We start from the raw sequence: 5,971 nt of genomic DNA, 5'->3' as shown, positions 1-5,971 counted from the left end.
CAGCTACTCGGGAGGCTGAGGCCGGAGAATTGCTTGAACCAGGACCTGGGAGGCGGAGGTTGCCGTGAGCTGAGATCGCACCACTGCACTCCAGCCTGGGCTACAGAGCGAGACTCTATCTCAAAAAAAAAAAAAAAAAAGTTCAGTTCATCCAGAAGTGGGATGTTTCCATAAAGGTGTGATTAAAGTTCAGAGAGGCAAGGGACTTTATAGTCAACAAAAGCGTGACAAAAACAGTGGGCTATAGGATGTAAGACGGACAGAAAGGGAAGCGAAAATGGAAGGAGCTGATGCCTGCAAACCAAGCGAGGAGGCAGAGGACTGGCAGTCCTGGGTGAAGGGCTGAGGCCAAGTGGGAGTGGTTGAGCAAGAATGGAAGGCTGTGGTCAGAGAATTTCTACAGCTGAAAAGTAGAGGAAACAGCAGAGTTGTGGTGAGGATTAAATGTGAGGGAACATGTGCTTCATATACCGTTACACGCTGTATCCATGTGTGTTTATTTCAAAAGCCTATACGCTTCTCGAAGGTAGGAATCACGTCGCAGAGATTCCTGTCCCTAGCATGGTGCCTGATGCCAGCAGGTGTTTAGTGAACCTATGAGTGAATCTCTTAGAAGGATGAAGGAAAGAACTGATTTTCCTTTAAGGCTTCAGTGCCGTGTTCGCTTCGGCAGCACATATACTAAAATTGGAATGATACAGAGAAGGTTAGCATGGCCGCTGCACAAGGATGACACGCAAATTCGTGAAGCGTTCCATATTTTTACACTGCATGTTCTCACTCATAGGCGGGTGTTGAACAATGAGAACACAAGGACACAGGGAGGGGAACATCAAACACTGGGGTCTGTCGGGGGGAAATAGGGGAGGGACAGTGCGGGGGGGAGTTGGGGAGAAATGCCAGATATAGGTGATGGGGAGGAAGGCAGCACATCACACTGCCATGTGTGTACCTAGGCAACAATCTTGCATGTTCTTCACATGTATCCCAAAACCTAAAATGCAATTTAAAAAAAAAAAAGACTTCGGTGCTATGAGAATTTTCTGGACTCTGTAGTCCAGAAAACAGCTAGTCCTTCAATATTCTTGGACACAGAACAAACCATTGCCCCCTGCCCCCCACAAATTGGAGAGATTGACAGGCAAATACAGAGAACCACAACTCATCAGAGCAGCAGCCCATGATCGGCAGCCTCTGTCGGAACCAGTCTTAGGACAGTGAAATCTGGACTAATTGATGGCTTGCTGGAGGCTTACTATAGACAAGTCTGAGAAATGAAATCTCCAGTAAGACCCAGGCATCAGGAACTGCCCCCACTTTTGTGAGTTTTACATTTTGGACCTCTATCAGGTTCTGACTGGGAATATCAGAGAAAAGTCCCCTGGAGCTTCTGGCAAGGGGAGGGGAAAAGGAACCATTCTGAAATTCAGCCGCGCATTCTGTTCTTCCCAACAAGATGTGCTCTCAGGAGAAATTATTTAGCCAGAGCCTAATTGGCTGGGGTTTATTAGAGCCGAGGTGACCTGGAGGAAGGGAAATACCCAACTCTAGCCCCCTGTAACCATTCTGTGCCACCAAAGGATGGGAAAATTAGAAGTACTTAGGGGCCGGGCGCGGTGGCTCACGCCTGTAATCCCAACACTTTGGGAGGCCGAGGCGGGTGGATCACGAGGTCAAGAGATCGAGACCATCCTGGTCAACATGGTGAAACCCCGTCTCTACTAAAAATACAAAACATTAGCTGGGCATGGTGGTGCGTGCCTGTAATCCCAGCTACTCAGGAGGCTGAGGCAGGAGAATTGCCTGAACCCAGGAGGCGGAGGTTGCGGTGAGCCGAGATCGCGCCATTGCACTCCAGCCTGGGTAACAAGAGCGAAACTCCGTCTCAAAAAAAAAAAAAAAAAAAAAAAAAGAAGTACTTAGGAAGTTCACGGTCCGGAGGCACAGGCTCACTGAAAGACTGAGAAGTAATCGTAGGAGTATAGAACGCTCCCCCTCCCCTGCACCCCACATACTGAAGACCTGTTTACTGTAGCTCCTTTGCCCAGTACATGATGGTTACCAGAGAAGAAGTTACAAGGCATACTGCAAGGTGAAGAACAGAGTTTGAAGAGACAGAACAAGCACCAGAACCAGACTCAGACACAGCAGGAAGGTTGAAATCATCAGACTGGGAATGTAAATCAACTGTGATTAATAAGCTAAGGGCTCTAATGGATTAAGTCAACAGTCAACAAGAACGGACGGACAGTGTAAGAGATGGAAACCTCTGAGCGAGAGGCCAGGTGTGGTTGCTCATGCCTGTAATCCCAGCACTCTGGGAGGCCGAGGTGGGCGGATCACTTGAGGTCAGGAGTTTGAGACTAGTCTGGCTAACATAGTGAAACCCCATCTCTACTAAAAATACAAAATGTTAGCCGGGCATGGTGGTAGGTGCCTGTAGTCCCAGTTACTCAGGAGGCTGAGGCAGGAGAATCACATGAACCCAGGAGGCGGAGGTTGCAGTGAGCCAAGATCGCACCATTGCACTCCAGCCTGGGCGACAGTGCAAGACTCCGTCTCAAAAAAAAGAAAATCCAAACGGAAATCCTGAGAGAGAATAAAAAATAAATTATAAGGATAAAAACCACTATAACAGCAATGAAGAACACCGTTCATGAGTTAATTAGCACTATACATGGGTGAGGGAAGAATCTCTGAGCTTAAGAATGTCTCGATAGAAACCTCCAAATCTAGCCGGGTGCGGTGGCTCAAGCCTGTAATCCCAGCACTTTGGGAGGCCGAGGCAGGTGGATCACGAGGTCAAGAAATCGAGACCATCCTGGTCAACATGATGAAACCCCGTCTCTACTAAAAATACAAAACATTAGCTGGGCATGGTGGCGTGTGCCTGTAATCCCAGCTACTCAGGAGGCTGAGGCAGGAGAATTGCCTGAACCCAGGAGGCGGAGGTTGCGGTGAGCCCAGATCGCGCCATTGCACTCCAGCCTGGGTAACAAGAGCGAAACTCCGTCTCAAAAAACAAACAAACAAACAAAAAAAAACCTCCAAATCTGAAAAGCAAGCAGGAAAGAGACGTGGTGGGGTGAGGGGATGGGAGACAGAGCAAAATATCCAAGAACTGTAAGACAACTGCAAAAGCTGTAACGTGTGTGATGAGAATCGTAGAAGGAGGCGAAAGACAAAAAAGGAACAGAAGAAATATTTGAAACAATAATGACTGAGAATTTCCTCAAATTAATGTCAGACGTTAAACCACAGGTCCGGAAAGCCCAGAGAACACCAAGCAGGATAAATGCCCCCAGCAACACCTAGACTGATCATTTTCAAACTGCAAATTAAAGATAAAAAATCACAGAAGAAGCCAGAGGGGAGAAAACACCTTACTTCTAGAGGAACAAAGATAAAAATTACATCTGACTTCTCAGAAATCATGAAAGAAAGAAGAGTGGAGTGAAAATATGGAGAAAAAGCACCCACCAACCTGGAATTCTGTATCCTACAAAATCATCCTTCAAAAGTGAAGGAGAAATAAAGACTTTCTCAGAGAAACAAAAATTGAGGGAATTTGTTGTCCGGAGACCTGCTTTGCAAGAAATATTAAATGAAATTTCCTTCCTTCCTTTTTTCCTTCCTTCCTTCCTCCCTCCTTCCCTCCCTCCCTCCCTCCCTCCCTCCCTCCCTCCCTCCCTCTCTCTTCTTTCTTTCTTTTTCCTTTCTTTCTCTCTTTCTTTCCTTCTTTCCTTCCTTCCTTTTTAATTTTTTTTTATACAGACAGAGTCTTACTATGTTGCCCAGGCTGGTTTCAAACTCCTGGGTTCAAGCAGTCCTCCCACCTTGGCCTCCCCAAGTGTTGGGATTACAGGTGTGAGCCACAGCACCTGGCCTGAAGTTCTTTAGCGAGAAGGAAAATGATATAGCTCAGAAATTCAGATCTACATAAAAAGGGAAGAGCACTGGGGAATGCATAAAAGAAGATTACTTGTTTGTTTTTTTTTTTTTTTTTGAGGTGGAGTGTCACTTTGTCGCCCACGCTGGAATGCAGTGGCGTGATCTTAGTCCACTGCAACCTGTGCCTCCGAGTTTAAGTGAGTCTGTTGCCTCAGCCTCCTTAGTAGCTTGAATTACAGGCCATGCCCGGCTAATTTTATTTTTTTGAGACAGTCTCACCATGTCACTCAAGCTGGAGTGCAGTGGCACAATCTTGGCTCACTGCAGCCTCCGCCCCCTGGGTTCATGCAATTCTCATGCCTCAGCCTGCTGAGTAGCTGGGACTACAGGGGCGCACCAGCACGCCCGGCTAATTTTTTCTATTTTTAGTAGAGGTGGGGTTTCACCATGTTGCTCAGGCTAGTCTGGAACTCCTGAGCTCAGGCAATCCGCCTGCCTCGGCCTCCCAAAGTGCTAGGATTACAGGGGTGGGCCACCGTGCCCGGCCATTTATTTTTTATTTTTAGTAGAGACGGGGTTTTGCCATGTTGGCCAGGCTGGTCTTGAACTCCTGACCTCAAATGATCTGCCCACCTCGGCCTCCCAAAGTGCTGGGATTACAGGCGTGAGCCACTGTGCCTGGCCTTTCTTGATCTAAATTCATCCTACAGGTAATAGTGTGTTCAAAATAACAATAGCATCTGTGTATTTGGTCATATGTGTATGTTATGCATAAGTAAAATGAATGACAGTAATAATACAAAGGATGGGGAAGTAATTAGCATTATTTTGTTATTATAAAGTAGTATAGTGTTATTTGAAACTTATGAAGTCGTATAGTGTTATTTGAAAGTAGATTTTAGGCCGGGCGCGGTGGCTCAAGCCTGTAATCCCAGCACTTTGGGAGGCCGAGGCGGGTGGATCACGAGGTCAAGAGATCGAGACCATCCTGGTCAACAAGGTTAAACCTCGTCTCTACTAAAAATTCAAAAATTAGCTGGGCATGATGGTGCATGCCTGTAGTCCCAGCTACTTGGGAGGCTGAGGCAGGAGAATTGCTTGAACCCAGGAGGCGGAGGTTGCGGTGAGCCGAGATCGTGCCACTGCACTCCAGTCTGGGTAACAAGAGCGAAACTCCGTCTCAAAAAAAAAAAAAAAAAAAGAAAGAAAGTAGATTTTGATTAGTTTTAACTGTATATTGTAAACTCTACAGCAATCACTAAAATAGAAGAAAAGGAAAAATATAAGTATAGCTGATATGCTAAGAGGAAGGAGAGAAAATGGAATGGTACAAATGCTCCCTTACAATGACAAAAGCCAGAAAAAGAGCGGAAGACAGGCCGGGCGCAGTGACTTACACCTGAAATCCCAGCACTTTGGGAGGCCGAGGTGGGCAGATCACCTGAGGTCAGGAGTTTGAGACGAGCCTGATTGACGTGGAGAAACCCCATCTCTACTAAAAATACAAAATTAGCTGGCGCGGTGGCACATGCCTCTAGCCTCAGCTACTCAGGAAGCTGAGGCAGGAGAATCTCTTGAACCTGGGAGGGGGAGGTTGAGGTGAGGCGAGATCGCGCCATTGCACTGCAGCCTGGGCAACAAGAGCAAAACTCCTTCCCAAAAACAACAACAGCAGCAACAACAAAAGAGTGGAAGACAAAAGTAGCAACAAAGAGCAAAGAGCAAGAGCAACAAATATGATAGGTATGAATCCAACTATATCGATGATCACTTTGAATGTCAGTGGGGTCTGAATGCATGAAATAAGAGAGAGATTGTCAGAGTCAGTTTTTAAAAAGCCCTAACTATTTGTTGTCTACAAGAAACCCACTTTAAATATAAAGGCACATAACAGACCAAAAGTGAGTGGATGGAGAAAGATATAGTTAGCATTAATTAAAACATAGTGGGGCTGGGCACGGTGGCTCATGCCTGTAATCCCAGCACTTTGGGAGGCTGAGGCGGGTGGATCGTGGGGTCAGGAGTTCGAGATCAGCCTGGTCAATATGGTGAAACCCCATCTCTACCAAAAATACAAAAA

At 46.5% G+C, this 5,971-nt stretch overlaps 1 non-coding gene across 1 annotated transcript; it reads left to right on the top strand.

Annotated features, from left to right (window-relative positions):
• The first annotated feature begins 657 nt into the window (after positions 1–657).
• Positions 658–764, top strand: LOC116534345. The gene has a single exon (XR_004261670.1). It is a non-coding gene; the product is annotated as a U6 spliceosomal RNA (small nuclear RNA).
• The last annotated feature ends 5,207 nt before the right edge of the window (positions 765–5,971 follow it).

This window comes from Sapajus apella, unplaced genomic scaffold (assembly GCF_009761245.1).
Source record: "Sapajus apella isolate SASKATOON/1434 unplaced genomic scaffold, GSC_monkey_1.0 scaffold86, whole genome shotgun sequence".
Lineage (NCBI taxonomy): Eukaryota > Metazoa > Chordata > Mammalia > Primates > Cebidae > Sapajus > Sapajus apella.
The sequence above is the reverse complement of the archived record's forward strand: the minus strand, read 5'-3'. Positions and strand labels throughout refer to the sequence as shown.